The 21,554-nt window shown below is 47.7% G+C and overlaps 1 long non-coding RNA gene across 1 annotated transcript; it reads right to left on the bottom strand.

Moving 5' to 3' along the window:
• Positions 1-3,235: 3,235 nt before the first annotated feature.
• Positions 3,236-4,103, bottom strand: LOC144164289 (uncharacterized). Its single transcript, XR_013321142.1, has 3 exons — positions 3,987-4,103; positions 3,685-3,910; positions 3,236-3,615 (listed from the first exon to the last, which is right to left on the bottom strand). It is a non-coding gene; the product is annotated as an uncharacterized LOC144164289 (long non-coding RNA).
• Positions 4,104-21,554: the final 17,451 nt, after the last annotated feature.

Raw genomic sequence — 21,554 nt, 5'->3', positions numbered from 1 at the left:
CGGTTCACCCATGCTTGGCAAAAAAAAAAAAACGGGGGAACACGAGACGCAAACGCTTGACTACGCGCGACTACGGTGGCTAGGGGGGGTGTCCCTATTCGCACGCCCCGTGGGAACAATTTTTATTTTTAGTTCGCACGCCGCGTGGGAACAATTTTTATTTTTAGTTCGCACGCCGCGTGCCAACAAAAAATAAAAATTGTTCGCACGCCTTTGAGCCTTCGCGCCTTCGCCACCTTCGCCTGCTTCGCGACTATTTCGCGACGAGCGCAGCTTGCGCTGTCCCTTTCAAATCACTCTGGTCTCTGTTGGCATACCAAATCCTATGCCAAATCCTCCCTGTTCTGTGGCATACCTCAAGCTTAGCATTGCCAAGCTGCCCGCATAGCTGTTGGCTAATTTGTGTTGGTAAGTATATCTCAATAGTTTGTTAGTTGTAGCAGTAAATTTGACGAACACGTTGGTAAACATGTTGGATCCGCGGAGCCACACGTCGAGTTGTTCTTGGTTGAATGCTTGTTTCGGTGAGTTCAGTGTTGAAGCTGACTTATCTCCGCCATTTAATTTTTCTATTTTGTAATTCCGGTAGGCATTCTGATGTTGCTCCACCGGGAAAATCTCTACCCCTGTAGTTTTTCTGGTCTCTATCATATGCGACCGATGAACAGTTCTCGGAGAACCATCGTGTTCAGCGGTTGTGCTGCTCATTCAAATATGCATATTTCTAGAAATAGAGCGCTTGATACTTTATGTGAGTAAAGCAGGCACGTGCAAGATACTGTGGTGAGGAAAAGAAGTGGTACAGTGGTGAGCTCGCTAAGGGTGAACACGGGAGCGCGTGGCCTCCGGTACTATCAGAGCAGCCTAGCGTGCCCAGCGCGAGCCATCACGCATGCGCTGTGCGTGCCGAGCGAGAATATGCTTTCAGCGCGCGCATTGCGTCATCGGAGCGTCTGCGCGTCGTCTGCTATGTTTATCGCGCGTGTAGCGGTGAAGCCATCAGCCACTGCATGAATGATTGGAAACTAGAATCCACATTAAAATGTTTTCGTGTGAGCGGTAATTCGTTCTTTAGCTCCAATACAATGGTTTTGGCACAGCAGCGTAGCTCGCCCACTTGTTTCAAACAGACTCAATCAAAAGATCAATTTTAACTGCACTTTATTTTTGCAAGTGCTTACAAAAACCATTTAAATACATAAAAACACGCAATTCAAGTCTTCGAATTCCTGCATGCAGGTTTAGGACACAGAACGGCATTGTTCTCAGTATCGGGTCATCTCCCCATCCCCGACAATGACTGCTTCTATTCGAGACGGCAAGGACTGGTAGAGGGCCGAAACAAAAGCCTGATCACCCCTAAGTTGCTCCCACTCATCACTAATTGCGGTCCACATCTGGTCTGCAGTGGCCGGATGAATTGGCCTGCGCACCATGGCAGCTTTCAGACGACCCCACACATTTTCGATTATGTTAAGGTCCGCACCTTTTGGGCACCATGCCATCAGCGGTATTTGTTGCTGTGCCAAGTAATCCTTTACCGCTCTGGAAGAATGAACCGGTGAAAGGTCGGGCTGCTGAAACTGGTAATTGCCATCGGGGAACATGCCTAGAGGTGTCAGAACACCGCCGAGGATGTTGCAGTACTGCACGGAAGTCATTGTTCCTGTAATACGGCAGAGCGGACCAAGGCCATGTCGTGACAGCGCGCCCCATACGCTGACGCTTGCTCTGCCGCTGGCCGAGACACGTTGCACGTTGTCTGGATGGTTACTGCATGATAAAAATACTATAATGTCAACACATTTTTTAACTACAATGAATGCATAAGTAAATATTTCTTACCGAAATCCTTGGAGTCGCCAAACGCGCACACTTTGCTCCAGTCGAGTGCAGAACGTGGACTCGTCGGAAAAAATCACTCTGCCCCAGTCTTCTGTTCTCCAGGAGGCATGCTGTGTTGCGAAGTGGAGCCTGGCGTTTTTGTTCGAAGTAGTGAGCAGTGGCTTCTGCGATGCAATACGACTGCGTAGTCCTGCGCTTCTGAGCCGACGGCGAACAGTACTGTCGGAAACATCCAGGTCCAACGTATGCTGGATGGCTCTCGCTCATTGAAAAGGGTTCTGCACTACTGAGGCGATGATGCAGGCATCTTCGTCCTCTGTAGTTACTCGAGGCGGAGGCGGCCTGGGGGCATCGCGGACGCGACCTTCGTACTTGAAGGCTTGTATTATTCGGTTCACAGTTTTTAAAGGCCTTCCTACTAAAGAACCAATGTACCGTTGCGGATGCCCGCTCTGTGCGAGCCGGATAATCTCGCGTCGTTGGTCCTCCGGTACTCGTGCCATGACGATCTGCAGCAGACTGGCACGCTGTGCCAAGACGGCTCAGCTTCCCTGGTAGCACAGAATGTTGCCCGAACATTTCCCCAACGTTTCCCCTTAACGTTGCCAAAACGTGGCTAATGTCCGCTTTTTTTAACGTTAGTGCAATGTTTCCCAGAAACATTGCGTCAACATGATATTAGCATTGCTCCAACATGGGGGCAACGTTTGAAGGGTGGTGTTCTAATGTTTGGATAACGTTGTTTCTGACGTTCGCCAACGTTGCTCCACTCTTGAAGCAACCTTCCAGCCACGTGCGGGACACATTTGAACAACGTTTATGAGACGTTTTCTTATGACGTTTTAGCAACTTTCAACCTACATTTTCGCAACGTTCATACCACATTTAAGCATGTCCCTGCGCCATTCAGACGTTGTGATAACATTGCTACAATCTTGCAGCAACTTTAGATATACACTTTTAACATGCAGTTAGCATACAAAGAACGTTGCTTCAACGTTGAAGCAATGTTTTTATGAAGTTTCAATAACATTGCTACAATTTTGTGGTAACTTTCCAGCTATATTTTTACAACGTGCGGGTAACATTTAGAAAACGTCGCTTTAATGTTCAAGCGATGCTTCCTACAACGTTACCGCGACTTTACAGATACGTTTTTTCACCACGAGGGCCGCATCCGCGCACTGTTGATATGACGTTCAAGCAATGTTTCTCTTACGAAGCAACAATATTTCAGCAATGTACAGGTAACTTACAGTTACATGTATGTAATATACATGCAACAATAACTAGATGAAAATAATAGAAGTTAACTTTTTCCTAGAGAGACGATTGTTGACTGCATGATAAGCGAGCAGTTCAAACCTCGTCCGCATAAACTCCTGAAAAGTATAATCCGGCATTTTAGACCTGTATATTCATACATTTGATCCCTACACTGACCAACACACACAATTAAGGCAGTCCGGCAAAATAACAAACTAAGAAATGGCAGAATTTTAAAGCAAGGAACATGCAGCTAGCGTAAATAACAACACTGAGACTCTTTAAAATGAAAGGACATGTGCTTTTTATTTTACCATTAACAATCGAGCCGAATACGCATTCTGTTAAAGCCTTGAATTTCGCAAGTAGGCTGTTTCAGACGATGTCTTCGTTTTCCTCCTCCGGGGCTCGCTTGTTCTTCTGCGCCTTGACGAGTCAATTTGATGACATACTTGACAGCCATGAACCCAGTAACACGTAGGGTTGTTACTGCGACGCTTAATTCTGTGAAATGAACAAAAGCTGTAGTTTAGGAGAAATTGCAAAGTTGTTACAGCATAGACAATGTCTCACCTCTCAGAACACCAGGACTTTTGGTATACAATATGGCCTCATTGATTTTCTTGTACTGGCAGTTCAATTGAGATTTGACAGCCATTCCTGGGAAACAAACAAAAGGGCATTGCTGTAACACATAGGGTGCTCAAAAGCTCACCTGCACTTTGGATGACGTTTGCTGCCAGATGAGCTAGCTTATTCCCGTGTCACTTTTGTGGTGCTGGTAAATCTTAAGGCATTTCTGAAAACAAAACAGAGTCAGAAGGGGTGCAGAAAACTGAAGTGAAGCAAATTTTAGCTAATGGAGAAAACCTTACCTTTAGGAAGGAATACAGCAAAACAGGCCGCTTCACTTTCCACTTTGTCTTGCATGTTTAACTTTTTCTAATGCCTGCGGACACGCACATCGCATGAGTGGGTTTAGCTCAAGCATCCCTGGAAAACATAAAAGGATAAAAATACTTAATTATATAAAATACCTTACAGAAATTTCTTTACAGGTCAATTCAGTAATTAACTGAAAAGTAATCAGACAGCGTGCAAGAGAATTTGCAATGAACAAGAGAAGCCCGCAATGAACAAAAATGAGAAAATAGGCAATTGTCAAGAATGGAAACATTACACAACTAGACAAAATTACGTACAACGGCGTATTTTCTTGGTTGCCTTATTTTACCTTTTGCTCTCGAGAAATGTGCTTAAAACTGGCCTTGAGCTGCTTTTTTTTGCGTATGCCATTTTCTTTATAATTATAAGCATCCGACGTAGACCAGCTTTTCATATGGAAAGTTTGTGAATGCTACAAAGACGTCAGGCGTTGTTTTACATCGTAAGACAGTTAGCATAACCAGATGATAACATATGGCTTAACTGCAACGCTAATTGTGTTCTGGAACCTGAAACTTGCGTGAAATTAAACATAACAAAGTTAAATTTATGAGTTATATTTTTCGCGCGCGACAGCAGCTGTGGCGAGAAGTAAATTAAAAGCCAATCGTACGTATCAAGGTTCTTGCAGAACCTACACTCGATTTCAGCATCATAACAAAAGATTTACTTCTGAGCGCCCACCTGATTTAAGCGCTGAATACATGTTCCACGTTTTACAACCGTACGCATTCGCAAAAGCGAGCAGGATGCTTAGAAGCTAGAAACGGGAGGGCAGTCTTGTTCCCGCTCTTTTACGAAGTAAACTGCATTCGAAAGAACGAGGCGAACTCAGAAAATCGAGCACTTACCTTCACTGGTCGGTTGCTATGGGCTTTCTGGCCCACAAATATTCGCCGCAACATGCGGCCACACAACAAAATTTCGTATGACATGGTTCCTTCTCCATTCCGTTTGATTGTCAGGATGGCTAGCTGCTCGCACGGCCGCTGGATGAAAGGCGCGTGCGCTCTCATCCAGCGGCCGCGCTGCTCGTTTCTGCAAAAGCGCGCGCTTTTCGTTCACTCTCCCCAACCTAGCGCACCAGCCACGGCTGTCAGCAACACCACCTATAGTTCATCTCACAAGCTACCTGCAGCACTGTGGAGGCTACATTGTTATCAATAGTGCGCCCGCTGAGGGCGCCTAATCCGCCGTGAAGGGGGTCCTGAAAGGACACTCCCTTCTCCCCTCTCGGCAAGTGGCACCGCACGGCCCCAGCAGCCCCAGCGCCTTTTGTCGCTTCCTTCGCGGTGAGTTAGGCGCCCTGAGGGGGACAACAATGTAGCCTCCACAGTGCTGTGGAGGCTACATTATAGACTTTGTTGCTGTCAGGCGCAGAGAGAGAGAGGAACAGAAGAGGTCCGCTCTGCAAGGAACGCGCGCACGTGTGCGCGTGTGAGAGGAGGGTGGGACGTTGGCCAAGGACGTGCGTTTTCTTTTTTGTGTTGTTGTTTTTCTTTTCGGCCCTCCCCAACTTCGCGCCGCGGCTTCTAAAACTTCCTTTGAGACACACTCTAGAAGGGACGGGGCGACAACGAAAACAAAATCTAAGGCATGCAGGGAGAAAGGAACGCGCGAGACGTCGTGCCTCTCCCAGCAGCTTTTTCTGAGAACGCCTGGCGCCCTGTATTTCGTTTCGCGCCAAGCAGAACGCGACAAGTGTTCGATGCATTGGAGCCTCTTACGAATAAACATTACAACAGGAAAAATCTGAAGATAGTGTGTGCAATGCTATTGGAACGGAACAAAAGCAAAAATGGGGAAGTTAGTTTTCAGGTTACTTGGAATTCAGGTTCGTTTGTATAATGAGAAAAGATCCTTGAAATATGCCAATGAGCTTTCGTACAGGCAGTATCGGCTGGAAAATGGGTGTCAGGGTTAGGTCTTTGTTTTGTTTTATTGTTACAATATGCATGATGGTGCTCTACTTTGGCACTCCAGGTAGGTGAAATGTCTATGGGGAAGTTGAAATATAAGACATGCCCACTTCATGTTGTTTATTTCAAACAAGGGTGCAAGGTGTGGACTAGTCGGAACGTTCGCTGATCAGAGGGAAGTGACTAAATTTCACACGAAGGGGGCAATTTAAAGAACATGAACTTTGGGTTTGAATCCGTCTTATGAATCAAGTGTAATTGCTGCGGCAATTGGAAGGAAAACACATACGATTGTAATTAGCTGGCGACATGTATGGCTTGCACTCCCCAGTATGATGCACAAAAGTTTTTATAGCTTGCATATAAAATTTCCCCAGTAAATTAATTTTTTCAAACAATTATGAGGACCCAGCAACAAGGAAATGTTTGAGCCTTCTATCTAGATTATTTTTGTCTGATGATATACAGGCGGCGCCATAAAAACAATCCGGCCATGCAAGCTTTAAATGGGCCCTAAATAGGCTGTTTCCAAAGGTCGCCATTTAAATCGCGCAATCGCTAGAATTCCCCTTCATGACAACGTATACCACATATTACACCTAACCAATAAAAACATGGAGTAAAAATTTGGTGTCAGTACTCCTTTAAGGGAGAACGTTAACAGTGCGAGACGCTTGTGAAAACTTAGCAAAATAATAATAATAATAATACTTTATTAGCATACATATTCTGGGAGACCCGAGCCTGCAAGGGCCAAATGGAACCGGAAGTTTTTCTTGTCGATTCATGATTACCTTTTTATAATACAGCCGTAATCTACTGCCTAAGAAAAGCGCGCAATGTTTCAACAATAGGAAAGGAAAGTTGGGAAGTCATTTCTGGGTGCTGTTTTCAGGCAGTTATGAAAAAAGCTAGGTATATCTGCGCGAAGCTCTTAAAGATACGGCCAACACATAGAATGAAAAGCACGGCGTATACCCGATCAGTTTGTCTTTCCATGTGGTGCACGTTCCCCAAAAGAAAACATCTCCATTGTGAAGAGGCCGCGTTAAATTTCGGTATGTACATGGTGAAGTGAGCGGCAATATAGGAAATAGGAAGCCAAGTCGGAGTACAGTAAACTCGATACTATTTGACGATGGCATAAAAAGTTATTTTCTTGTTGTTATTCCAGTTTATTTATTTATTCGGCAAATAATGAGTGCGAAATAACAGAAGGCAATGAAACCCAAGTTCTGATTCGTGCCTCACGCATGCACTGACGTCGGAACATGCTGCATGCGCCGTCCATTTCATGCGCGCGTTGGGTTAATTAGCAGGCGCTGTATTCGGTCAGTTTCCTGGATATATGCGGCATACACATGGACAAAAACGCACCCGACCGGCATTTGTAAAAGACACACGAAAACAGCCCGATAGCTGGCCATACGTGACAACGCACATTCGAGGGTGAATGCTGCGCGCGGCTTTATCGGTACGCAGCAGCTGTGTTTTGCTCCTTAAGGTTAATGATGTGTTAAAATCGCACTAAAATATCTTATTTGATTGATTATGACGTTTCACACGCCGACTCTACACAGGCGATGAGGCGCGGCGGGCTCCGGATTAATTTTGACCACCGGGGGGATCTATTTAACGAGCGCCGAAATTTAGAACACACAGGCATTTTCGCTTCTCGCCTCCACACACACACAAAAAAGCGGCTGCCGCGGCCTGCCGCGGTCTGGAATCGAACCCGCGTCCTTGGGCTCAGAAGCACAATAGCCACCGGGGTGGGTTCCTAAAATAACTAAATCACACCATAAGATGAGACAATCGGTATACCAATTCTATGAGCGACACGACCTGCACGGGCTGGTAGGAAAAGGAAAGGACACGGACGAGCGCTCGTCCGTGTCCTTTCCTTTTCTTGTATCCGTCTTTCGCGCAGTTAAATTTTGAATATGAATCCCTTCCAACTCGCCCAGCTGTCTCTCATTCTAATGCACATGTTTCACGGACACTCATTGTTCCAGAAATGCGTCTGTAATGCAGCGAAACCTGTACACCAATTAAATGGAGCATGGAACTACATAACTATTCAACCCATTGCGAGAGCAAGGTAGGGGTGTCCTTCATTAGCAGCACGGGAGTCCACCATTCACTGGAAACTAAATGCCAGTTTGGTTCTTTCATACACCCTGCTGTCGAATTCTCAGTCAGCCAATGGAGCTCTTATTTATCATGGTGGTGACAGTAATTATAGCATGGACTGATCTGTCGCGGTGGTCTTCAGGAGATGCAGTGCAGTGCTGAAGAAAGAGCTAGGTGTTCCACGTGATCGTCATCACGTGCCCATCGTGCAAAGTTGGCTTTCCCGCAGTGAGTTTCGGTGTTACAATCTACGGCCACGTGGGGCATAGAACGGTTCACTTAAAAAAAATGAACCACAGGGGCTTGTATCGTGCACTCTAAGAACTCGAGGAGTGCTGGACACTCTGTCTAGGAGTAAAAACTTTTGTCCCATATTTCACTCCCCGTGGGATTTACTTGCTGCTTTCGAAGCGGAGTACTTGAACCCTGTGTGGGAATTGCAATGCCATCTCCAAGGCAGCGTTCCGTCACACTCTTTAGGCGTGAATAAGCTCTATTGGCGGCGTTCCCGGATACTGCAGACGGGTATTACTACTCTCTCTTGGAAATCATCTCGTTACCCCTCAAGAGCTTTCCGCTATTCCCCGCGAGGCAGCGTGGTTTCGCTCCGCCTGCTACTGGACCCCCCCCCCCCCCCTTCCCCGCGATGGTACTATAGGCAGTTACAAGCAAACAAAACAGGACAAGCTATTTTGAAACATGGAAAAGAAGAAAAAACAAGCTCAGACTTTATTTTTCAAAATACCACAACAATCGGTTCATTCTGCAATTTAACACAAAATGCAATTTATTGGGAATTAAAATATCACGGCATAACAACGGTTCCTACTCCACATGCACACAGGAGACGTAGCGCCTATTTAGGATACATCCAAGAAAAATTCACAAATAAAAATGCACCAAAGCAATTGAAAACACTGAAATACAAATATTAAATTAGGACAATAAAAATGACATTAACATCTACAAATAAAAAGGTACTGGCATTAGCATGAAAATCATCAGTAGAAATAAAGCAGTGGGAGAATAGTTAACAGTATTAACATAAAACAAAATGGCCTTAGTACATCACTGAGTGCTTCACATGGACTGGAAAAGCCAGCTCTTATTTAGCACACATAAAAATATTTACAAATAAATTTTGCGAAAGAAAAATCTGGGACTAAAACAATTCAGCGTTGATTACTATTAACGCATTACAAGGTGCAATCAACACAAAGATACAAAGCCATTGACACGGCAACTTTGCAACAGATATATGTTGGTGGGACAATAGGAAACCGCAGGAAACATTCCCACTGGGTTTTTTAGGCGGGTGGTTCTCAAATGAGGATGCGCTAGTAAGAATTAAAAAGGCATAACTTGGTATTGAAAACAAACAAGTTCGAGCTGACTGCTTGATAATGTTGGTGGCGGCCTTCAGAACAGTACCGACCAGAGCACCGTGCTTGAGCCAAAGTGACGTCTACAGAAGCAAGAAGGTGCGCTTCGCCTTTGAAGCGCATTACACAATGAACGGCCAAAGCACAGACAGCAGCAATGGGAACCCATCCACGATGTCCAAGGGAGTGAGAAGTGTCTTGAATGCGACGGCCACTGCTGCTGACGGCTCGGGAATCTCTCCCTCTCTCTCTCTCTCTCTCAAAAAAAAAAAAAGAAATCTTCGGGAAAGTAGCGTCTTCCCGTGGTTCCTACATAGACAGAAAGAGGGGGACAGCAAAGATAAGTTCTACAATGAAAAAAATAATAAGGAGTTTGACAACGTTAAATGAAGTTTGTTGGGTGAAAGAGTAGTTTTTGCGCCGAGAGCACGCACTGAACCCGTATTGGAATGCCACACTGCTTGGCGCAGAAACCAGTTTAGATGCGAATGTGTGGTGACCTTGGATGCCACCACGCTCATTGTACCACTTGGCCAATGTCATCCATCGTAAGTAGCGCTAGAGACGGGACACAAAAGAGAAGACACACACGACGGCGCTAGCGCCGTCGTGTGTGTCTTCTCTTTTGTGTCTCGTCTCTAGCGCTACTTACGATGAATCGAAACCAACTAGCGCAACTGTAAATTTTATTGGGCCAATGTCATGTCAGACAGCGCGCCCTACAGCTGTCTGCCTACGCACTGCGCCCCAAACCAATTAGTGCTTACGTGTCCGTAGCTTCAATTGCAGGGGTGAGACAGCTGCGCATATTGCGCAGTTTTGATACAAAATGGTTTTCCTGCGCCAGGCTGCTCCAAAAGCTTGAAAATTGCAAAAATTGCGCCCAACTGCTCCAAAACAGTCCGAGAGCCAAGTATTTTAACGCTCCCGTCAGTTTCAGTGGGGAAAATGCTTAGTAATGGCGTAATTTTCCAGCACCCCCAATGTCATGCTGTTTGTAAAGGTTTAATTTATTGATCATTCAATAAAATACCGGCTTAAAATTGTCCCCGAGACAGTTTTTTCAAAAATGACAATGTCGGGTTGCACATGTTATAATAGTCTCTGAGTTTTTAATGTTTTCCCATCGAAAACCATTGCAAATTCCTGCAGAAAAAATACTTCTGTGTACGGAGGCGACAAACTGCTTGTGCAAGTTGATGAAAAAACAGCAATTTTCGGAGCGCCGTATCTCCGGAACGACATAACTGGGCGTCGCCATCTTGGTGTGGTGAGATTGGAGCTCCATTCGATTCAGAAGGGGTGCACGGCAACGTTGCAGAGAAAGTTCTGTGGTGCCGGTGCAGTGCAGCAGCGTGGTTCCGCGGTGCCGTGCATCACGGCTGCACCGTCAGCAGCGCCCCTGCGTGTTCACAATCGAGCGAGGTGCAGGCATAGTCGTCTGCTAATCATCATCGCCTGTCGTCCTCTACAACTGGATGTTTACGGCCATCTGGGTTGCGTCGTACGCATCAGCGGCGACGCTAAGTTCGTCCCGCGTATCTTCGAGCTCGACGGACATTTTCACGCGGTCGCCGCAACTGCCGGTAGCCGCCTGCCAACCCGCAACGCCCCAACGCTCACGGCACCGAATCGCTGCACCTCCTCCGTAGCAGGTGCAGCGATTCTCTGCACCGCGGCGGCACCGCTGCCGCACCATGAGCAATCGAGCGACGCGGTGCAGGGAACCACTCGTGCAGCGGTGAATCGAGCGCTTTGGTGCAGCGCATCCTGCACCGTTGCAGGCGTTGCAGGGAATCGCGTCTGAATCGAATGGAGCTTGGAAAACGTGGCCGCCGGGCGAAGAAGTTGCTCGGGGTTCAGGCAGAGTGCTCTTCGCCGATTTCTGCCGTGGTTTTGGTTATGGGGGTGGCTGGGTTTGCATTTAGTCGTTTGAGTTGTTGCGGGAAGTTGCGCGACTCGAAAGACGGGAGTTCATCAAAAACGTGATGCCCACGAATTCGCCATGTTTTGGCCTGGAGTGTGAGGAGCAGCTTGTGCTTGAAATGAAATTTCGGACTCATTGCAGTGTTATGAAACGCTGAGTTATTGCTGCCTGTGACAGCGAGCTCGCCAGCCGCGGGAATGGGGCGATCGACACTGCCGAAGTGGCGGCGCAGGCTACATCGCCGCAAAATGTTCAAGCAGTGTCCGATAGCGGGACGGGCTATTATTGCACGCCGGGCGAACTAATGGTTCACCTATCGGAAGTGAAATTTAATGCAAAGAGAAAGGTGGCTAGACATATCACCGTTACTCAAATTACGGTCGTTGTGAACGTGCACTTTGGGGATTGAAATGAGGGCTCGTGGAGTGCGACGATTGTAAGGGACCCTCGCTTTGCGCAACTTTTGCCGGGGCTCTCTACTTTTGTGCGTAAGGCCGAGTATGGGATTACAAAAATATTAACTTCGGCATCCACATGATAATAAAAATGTCTTACGATTGCGCAGTTTTTCAATTCAATATCTTCGACGGCTCTCCATGCTATCTATGCACACATCCTAAGAAGTAAAAAAAATGGCTTGTAAAAAGGTAGTGCAGTTCGTACCTTGTGATGCTCCGGTAGAAAAAACTTTATTAAAAGGCTGTTTCAGTGTTATGCACGTTCGAACCCTATTAAAAAGTGCAGTTTTCTCCTCCAAGTTGCCAAAAATGTGATACCCGTGCCACACGTACACGGAAAATGACATTAAGTGCTTAATGCCTTAACTTTTAATGCCATTCTGCTACACGCAAAAATCTAATGCCATTCACTCTAATGTCATTTTGGTTTAAGGAGTTCCGCACAACTCATTTACCTTCACGAACACCTTAAATCTGCCTACCCTCGAACGCGATGAGCACCAAATGAAACCAACGAAACTCTCAGCACCAGAGTGTTGCTTAACTTAACTGGAAACGTAGCTTAACTTCGAAATAAGGCGGTTTTTTGTGCATCCTTAGTGCCGAAGTTTTAAAGAAGACGAAGTTCACTAAAGCAGCGGCAAAAAACAAAACATCGTGTCACTCATCATGCTAATTTTTTCGGATTTGGCTACCACTGGCAGGCGATGGCAGCTGAAGCCACTTTTAGAAATGGCTCACACCATTTTTAAGAAAACACTGTTTCTCATAACGTTTTTTTTTTTTCGCAAAAAAACATTTGTAACCCTTGTAAGATGTTTTTCTCTACGTTAAATACTTCTAAAATATGAGTGAATTTCTCTTTTTGGTCATGATCACCATCATGCCTAACACATTTAATGCCTTTACGGTTTCGCGTGTAGCACGGCCCGACCAGTTAATGTCATTTGGCATCTTAAGGCCTTCAGCACTTAATGCCATTTTTTGTGTACGTCTGGCACGGGTATGATTTTTTAGGCTCCGGAGGTGACATAATAAATGTCGTTCTTCTGCTCCAAATCAAGGTTCTTCTGCTCCAAAATCGAAATTTCGCTGCTCCAAAAACTGCTCCCAAAACAGATTTAGCTGTCTCACCCCTGCAATTGTTTACCCCGCTATCGTTCCCGGTATAAAAACATCGCACAAAATTTAAGGAAACATAACTCTTTTTGTAACGTTATAATCCCTGAACACTTTGCATTGGATTTTGTCCTCAGCCGACTGCAACGTAGGGCCAATTATACGTTCACAAGACCAGCGTGGAAAAGTTGCTAATGGGTCATATAGCTACTGTTTTCTTCATTCTCGAGTACGCTTCGTTGCATGCACGCTGCAGATCGCAACATTTGATGAGAACCAATAGGCTCGTTATTGAACGATCAGAACGCTCGAACATTAAACCACATGCAGCGACGGCGACAACCGACGCGAAAAAAGTAATGTAATGGGTACAACAAACAGTGTGGGCGACAGCGACAAACGAAAAAAAGTAATGCATTGCTGCCAATGCCGTTCGTCGTCGTTGCTGCCGCTCGCTTGTGGGCTGCTTAATTCTGTCCGGGAAAAAGCCCCGGCGACGGCCCGTCGCCTGCCGCAGTCGCCGCCATCAGCGGCCTGTGTAAAAAAATTTTCGCTTGTCTGTGTCGCACACAATACCTGTTTGCCGTACACACTGAGTGAGAATTCTCGCGTCGCTCATCGCCTTAGACGCATGTAATTACCCCTTAACAGTGCGGGGCGTACGCCCGGAAAAGTCCCATTTCCGTCCATCATGCCCTCAATCAAAACATAAAAAACCTGTCTGAACAGCATTTCAGCCTGCTGCTGTACGCGAGGCGGTCACTAAAATTATTGTAATTTTAGTGACTACACGCGCTGGACGCGCTCGTATCACTCAGCCTATTGTACGCAATTCTTTGGAGCCGCGCAGGTAGCCACAGCTACTGCACGGCCGCCACTCTAACCCTAGCCGCCGAGCTAAGAGTACAGCGTAGCGCTGCGACTACTCGCGCGACCACGCTTCCTACCTGCGAAAACATTCCGCAAGGATACCAACACTTCACGAATCAAAGGGATTCAAACTGTGCAAGAATCGACGCTGTTTGCACACGGGTACAAAAGCCATTGTTGACGCCGGCCAACAGAGACTGTCGATTGGAGTCTGCCATGCAACACGCCTCGTGGACCGCAGCAGACTGGGGTCGAGTGGTGTTCTCCGACGAGTCCACATTTTCAACTCGACAGGATCAGCGAGTGCGTGTTTGGCGACCTCGGGGATCACGGTAAGCATAATTTATTTTCGTGTATTTGGGTTCGAAATGAAGCTTTCGTTGCTTGTGTGGCCACAATTCATGCCCATACGTTTCTTCATGACTTGCACGCAGACATGACCACCATTACGTGCAGCGAGTGGCAGAACGTGCGTCAACGTGTGGGGCGCCGTCTCCAGGCATGGCCTGGTCCCACTGCATCGGATCATCGGCCCACTCACTTAAGTGCGCTACTGCGACATCGTGAACACAGTGCTCGTTCCTTACGTTCGTGATGGTTCATTTCACAACGATTTCATTTTTCAACATGACAACGCCCCGATCCACACGGCTCGCGTGGTCAAGGATCATCTCGAGCAGTGCGCCATACCGGTGCTACCCTGGTGTGCGAAGGGGGCTGATCTTAATATAATGGAAAATGTGTGGGGCCGCCTGAAGACATCCATGGTGCGTCAACCACTCTGCTCGGCCACCCGTGATGAACTTTGGAAGTTTTAAGAGCCAATCCAGGATTTGTGTCGGCTCTTTACGAGTCGCTTCCTTCCCGGATTTCTGCGGTTATTGCAGCCGGCGGAGAAATGACACGCTACTAATCAGTGCGGCCTTTGCTAAAAAATGCAAATGTCGTTTCAAATGGCGCGCCATCAGCCGCACAGGGTTCGCACAACATCCGACAGATGGCGACGAGTGTACTGGCCAGTAGGAAGACGCATTGAAACATCCCCCTCGCGAGGGGCACGATCAAATGCAGAGCATTTCCAGGGGCGCACGACGTTAAGTAGTTTGCGTTACGTTAATGTTGTTGCAATTGTGGCAACTGCTGACGAAAGAGCGCTCGTCAGCAGTAATTTAAATGAGTCAACGATATAAGGCGTGTTCATAGCATCCAAACCTGTGTCGGCTTTGTGGCGCAGTGGTTAGAGCACTAAAGGCCCAACCACATGCAGCGTATTTTCGGCGTCGCGCCAGCGTCAGCGTCGTTCGGCGTCGACGAGCGTCAGCGCGCGCGCCAAAATGCATGGCGACGCGGGCTGACGCTCCGGCGACGCCGATATCTACGCTCGGCAGATCTCGGCGCGAGCGCCGGAAGCGGCGCTGGTGCCAGTTTCCGGTTGTGCCAGTCCGTCTCGCAGTTTTAATGGCGGCCGACATGCCGAAAATCAACGCTGAGGCACTAATAAGTGCAGTCGCTGCCCGCCCCGCTCTATGACAGGCTAAACATAGAGACAACAAAAACAAACACCGCAAACAGGCGTTGTGGGACGAAGTGGCAGCAGCCGTGGCGCCCGTGGCGAATATGGCGGCACACTGTTGCCACTGTTGCTCGAACGAAAGGCTTTCGTCGGCTTGATGCAGCCGGCAGTTTTTCTTCAGCATTTAAACAACGCAGTTGGATGCGGTTTAGCAACGTTAAAGTCACTTCAGTGCATTTATAAACAAAAATAAACGTTTACTTTAAAGTCTAATTACAAAAAACTCTGCACAACTTGTTTATGTTGGCACAGAGCTAGGCAAGCAAGTCTGGCAACACACACAGACGCAGCGTCGAGCGCGCACGCCGGCGCGTGATTTCGCCGGTCCCATTCGGTTACTCGCCCTCTCCTGCGGTCGCGCACGTTGACGCCGAACGACGCTGACGCTCTCGCGACGCCGAAAATACGCTGCATGTGGTTGGGCCTTAAGTACATTGCGTTCCGCCCGCAGAGTCGAGGGATCGAAACCTAGCGCCGGATAGTATTTCTTTTTTTTTATATAGTAGGGAAGGGTGCGGTGCGGACTACGGACGCCAACGCGGGTGACATCGTGAGTTACTGAAATGCTCTGCATTTAAAAGCCGCCCTTCAATTACAAGCAACGGTCAAAATCAGTCACGAAAACGTTAGGACTAACCGCCTCCGCGGACCGAAGTAAGGAGAGCAACTCTGCTTCGTTAAATACACAAGACAAGAATACGAGGTTAACTAATGGCTTACCTCTACTTCCCGCCAGCGTTTCTTCATCCGGTAGATAAATTCAAGGTCGTCATACCTGCGAAAGATCCCAAGCTCAAGGCGCGAAGCCTGCGACGGCGGCGAATACAGTCCGGCCATAGCGCGCGCATCGCTACACAATACGCATAGTTCCGAAATCGGCTTCAGCGCTGTCGCCGCTGTGATGTTCGTCCGAAAGAAAAACTAGTTCCACGCACACACGCACGAATGACCGAATATACGACTTGCTCGCGTGTGCATGATGTCGCGCTGACGCACAAGCGGCCAGCAGTTAGCCAACACGCGTCGTACTGTGTCGAAGCAAGTATGACGATTAGGGCAGGTCCAACTTCCCATGTTGCACGAAGCGTTTGTTTGAAAGGTAACTTCGTTCGTAGCACATTGGCTTCACGGTCTGGCGCGGTCTGTAAGTCGCCCGTCCGGCCTTGGCGGGTTCACCGCCTGTGTAGGTTTTTGCAGAACACGCGCACTTCGTGGCTCGCTGAAGGTGCCTTTCTCACGCTTGCTCGGGCGGTTCGCGTTCCCTGATCCGCCGAATGTATGACGCGTTACGTATCGTGATCTACGCCTGCGCCGCCGCGGGGGGAGGGGGGGTGTCATAATTTCTCTTTGCTTAAAGGGACACTGAAGTGATATGTAAACATTGCGGGATTACTAGCGCAAATTGTAGTCCGGAGTTCCCAGGCCATGTTTCGGCCACTCTGGGCGCGTTTACGCGATTTTATTTAGTAGAAAAATTAATTCGAAAATCCTGTCCTCCTCTCTTCACGCTCGCCCATTTTCTGTGGCGTTTTCGTGTGACGTCGGGAGGAGCCGAGCTCGCAATTGGCTGCGCTACTGCACGGCTCCCGGCCTTCAGACAGAGTCAGTCGGCCCAGCGTTTCGTCCGCCGGCCGCCGACGGGTCGTCGCAATTCGTTCGCTCAGTTGAAACGAAGCCAGGACACGTTTGTGAATGGAAGAATGTGCCTTTCTTTACTTGGTTAGTTTGTACACTGTACCTAGCTTCAAGTCAAGGTCGCGTCACACAAGCGCTGCACAAGCGCTCATGCGACGCTTCGCTGACCGGTACGCCAGTAGGAAAATATAAGGCCTCTTGAAGGCGGGAGAAGAGTGAGCGAAGTCAATATAGGTACTAAGGAAATAAAATCAACTGATATTTTTTACCGTACAGCGTAAAACTACGGTGCGGGAAGCACTTTTTTGCGCTGGGCGAACAAGCACAGCGACCAGCAGCACTACGCATCTGCGAACGCTTTTCCGTCTAAGAAATGCAATTGCTAGACGTGAGATATTGTGGAAACTTGGGGGATGCTTACTGCACGAGCGCAAAACAACAAATAATCACCTAAGCTGCTTGGAATGCTAAAATTAAATAAAAGTGTAAACTGGTTATACATTATATACCTTATATTTCCAAGGTCGGCAGCGCTCGCCCGTGGCCAAGTTGTTTGGAGCGCTAGGTATATCAGCGCAAGTGTTTTGCAAGTCACAAGTTCGAATACCCACGGGTACGTGCTTTTTTTTTTCTTATAAGTTAACTTTTTCGTTTTCCGCCGATGTTTTCTATACTGAGTTCACCTTTTTTTGGGGCCGCAACGTTCATTGCTCCACGAACTACAGGTTTTCCCGCTCAAATTAATCCAAGCGCCAGCCAATTTAATCGAAGTGCCATCTAATTTAATCCAAACGCCATCTAATTTAATCCAGATGCCAGCGAATTTAATCCAAGTGCCAACCAATTTAATCCAGTTGTCAGAAAGTTGTTAAGGGCTGTTTTGTGCGGAATTAGGCGCAACTTTGCGGGCTTGGATGCGCGTCGCGTGGTGAAAACTTGGTGTTCCTTGATGCCTTACGTGAAAAATATCATATGCGCGCAGACCTTTGCTGTGAGCTGATCGTCTGCGAGAGCGTCGTCGATAACACACGCCAGAAGTATCGTCTGATCTTCGCGTAACAATGCCTTCAGAAGCTCCCTTGTTAAATACACGTTACTTGAACGCCCTTTGCATTCTGATTTTCAAATGCTTTTCTGCAATGTTAAATAATATTTCCGAATTATAATAGCGTCTGCGAGATGCAGAAATGCCGCATACTGGCGACAGAAGTGTCGTCTGCTCACGTAAAAATACGCTGGCAAATCTGCTGGGGTAACAATACGCGAGCACACGATACTTCTGACGATCTCGCAGACGATCACCGCACGCCACCAACGTATCAAACGAGACCACTCTCCTCTGGTCTGCGGGTGTTACTAAGTGTCCATTAAGCTGCGCGCATACGACATTTTGCACATAAGGCATCAAGGAACATTACGTTTTCACCGCACCACGCGCACCAAAGCCCGCAAAGCTGCGCCTAATTCCGCACACTGAAGTGATACGTAAACATTGCGGGATTACTTGCGCAAATTGTAGTCCGGAGTCCCCAGGCCATGTTTCGACCACTCTGGGCGCGTTTACGCGATTTTATTTAGTAGAGAAATTAATTCGAAAATGCTGTCCTCCTCTCTTTACGCTCGCCCACTTTCTGCAGCGTTTTCGTGTGACGTCAGGAGGGGATAAGCTGGCAATTGGCCGCGCTACTGCACGGCTCCCCGGCCTTCAGACAGTCAGTCGGCCCAGCGTTTCGTCCGCCGGCCGCCGACGGGTCGTCGCAATTCGTTCGCTCAGTTGAAACGAAGCCAGGACACGTTTGTGAATGGTAGAATTTGCCTTTCTTTACTTGTTAGTTTGTACACTGTATCTAGCTCCAAGTCAAGGTCGCTTCACACAAGCGCTGCACAAGCGCACATGCGACGCTTCGCTGACTGGTATGCCAGTAGGAAAATATAAGGCCTCTTGAAGGCGGGAGAAGAGTCAGCGAAGACAATATAGGTACTAAGGAAATAAAATCAACTGATATTTTTACCGTACAGCGTAAAACTAGGGTGCGGGAAGCACTTTTTTGCGCTGGGCGAACAAGCACAGCGGTCAGCAGCACGACTACACATCTGCGAACGCTTTTCCGTCTACGAAATGCAATTGCTAGACGTGAGCTATTTGGAAACTCGAGCGACGCTTACTGCACGAGCGCAATACAACAAATAGTCACCTAAGCTGCTTGAAATGTCAAAACTAAAGAAAAGTGTAAACTGGTTATACAATATATACCCTATATTACCGGTGGCAGCCGAGCTCGCTTCGTGGCCGAGCGGTCTGGGTTGCTAAGTGTGCTACCGCAAGTATTTTGCAAGTCACTAGTTCGAATCCCCGCGGGTACGTGCTTTTTTTTTTTGTAAATTAACTTTTTCGTTTTCCGCCGATGTTTTCTACATTGAGCTCACCTTTTTTTGGTCCGCAACGTTCATGGCTCCACGAACTAGTTCACAAAACGCGCGCAGGCTGGCACTGGCGCGCTAGCGAGTTCTCGTTGGCGTGCTGTTGCCATAAGCACCGACTGCTTGCAGGCAGTGGGCACAGGCCAGAATGAACAGACCCTTGGCCTGGTGCGAACACGCTTTTTACGACACAGGCATGAGGGAGGCAAGCTCCAAATACGGGGGAAAAGCGCATGACATTTGGGCGCCTGCGGGTACGCGGAGGGCGTTCATGCACTGCGTAGGTTTCGGCTAGTGAATGCTACGATTCCAATCCGTCCTAGGAGGCTTATCTTTATGCATTTTTACAGCTGACAACATGGCAGAAGCGCGGTACGATGATTACTGAGTTATTGAGAATGCCCATCCAACAACGCCAACGGTTGTGTTTTACAGAACCGAAACCGAAACCGAAACCGAAGCTTGTTTGGTTGCTCACCTTGGACATCGTCCAGTCACGGTGCGGCTCCTCCTAACGTCACAGCTTTAGTTGGTGCGGCCGCCGCAAACAGCGCATGGTAGTTTTTCTTCTTTCGCGCTTTGTAAAATAATTACCGATTTGTCAACCGAATAAACGATGAAAAGTGTGCTAATTTGAGCCAGTCTACGCAGTGCAAGCAAAAACGGGAGCTTGACAAATTCACTTCAGTGTCCCTTTACAACCTTCTGACAGCTGGATTAAATTGGTTGGCACTTGGATTAAATTCGCTGGCACCTGGATTAAATTGGATGGCGTTTGGATTAAATTAGATGGCACTTGGATTAAATTAGATGGCACTTGGATTAAACTGGCTGGCGCTTGTATTAAATTATATGGCGATTGGATTAAATTGAGCGGGAAAGCCTGTTGTTCACAGATCGCGCGCAGGCTGGCACTGGAGCGCTAGCGAGTTCTCGTTGGCGTGCTGTTTCCATAAGCACCGACTCCTTGCGGGCAGTGGGCACAGGCCAGAATCAACAGACCCTTGGCCTGGTGCGAACACGCTTTTTACGATACAGGCATGAGTGAGGCAAGCTCCAAATATAGGGGAAAAGCGCATGGCATTTGAGCGTCTGCGGGGACGCGGAGGGCGTTCATGCACTGCGTAGGCCTCGGCTAGTGAATGTTACGATTCCAAGCCGTTCTGGGAGGCTTATCTTATGCATTTTACAGCCGAAAACATGGAAGAAGCGCGGTACGATGATTACTGAGATATTGAGAATGCCCATCCAACAACGCCATCGGTTGTGTTTTACAGAACCGAAACCGAAACTTGTTTGATTGCTAACCTTGGGCATCGTCCAATCACGGTGCTCCCTCCCCCCAACGTCACAGCCTTAGTTGGTGCGACCGCCGCAAACCGCGCATGGTAGTTTTTCTTCTTTCGCGCTTTGTAAAATAATTACCCATTTTTCAACCGGATAAACGATGAAAAGTGTGCTAATTCGAGCCAGTCTACGCAGTGAGAGCAAAAACGGGAGCTTGACAAATTCACTTCAGTGTCCCTTTAACAAAGGTGCTTGAGTTCCAGCAACCGATCGGTGTGTACGCTTTTATCGTCGCTCGTCAGCCGACGAGATAGTTTTCACCGTAGAGGGTGTATTTGAGATGCCCTCGCAGTGATATCGCCTGTTCCTCACACTCCCATCTTGCAGACAGGCCCCATATTGCTGTTAATACCAGTTATGTGTACGGATTTCCTTTATTTAACCTAATAAAAGCTATCGTACGTACATGCCTATCTCGGCGACACTAGCCACGGTTGTTGGGTCGGGTTCGTGTTGCGCTTGCAGCTTGAGCTATCAGAAGAGCGCGGACTTCACTTCTTGCAACATCATTTTTCTCAATCGATCTCAGATTTACAATCCGTTTTTTTAGCTCGACTAGGCGCGGGACAAGCGTACGTCTGTCAAACTCTTCCAAAGCGACCGTCTGCAGCTGTCCGTAGATTAGTTCCTTCGGTTTGCCGCCTGCCGCCACTGAACGCTGCGAGCAATCGTTACACGAACTCATATTCTTGCACGTTTAGAATGCGCGGCAGA

The sequence above is a fragment of the Haemaphysalis longicornis genome, unplaced genomic scaffold (assembly GCF_048455015.1).
Source record: "Haemaphysalis longicornis isolate Haplotype H1 unplaced genomic scaffold, Haemaphysalis longicornis Haplotype H1 scaffold_1, whole genome shotgun sequence".
NCBI classification, from domain to species: domain Eukaryota; kingdom Metazoa; phylum Arthropoda; class Arachnida; order Ixodida; family Ixodidae; genus Haemaphysalis; species Haemaphysalis longicornis.
The sequence above is the reverse complement of the archived record's forward strand: the minus strand, read 5'-3'. Positions and strand labels throughout refer to the sequence as shown.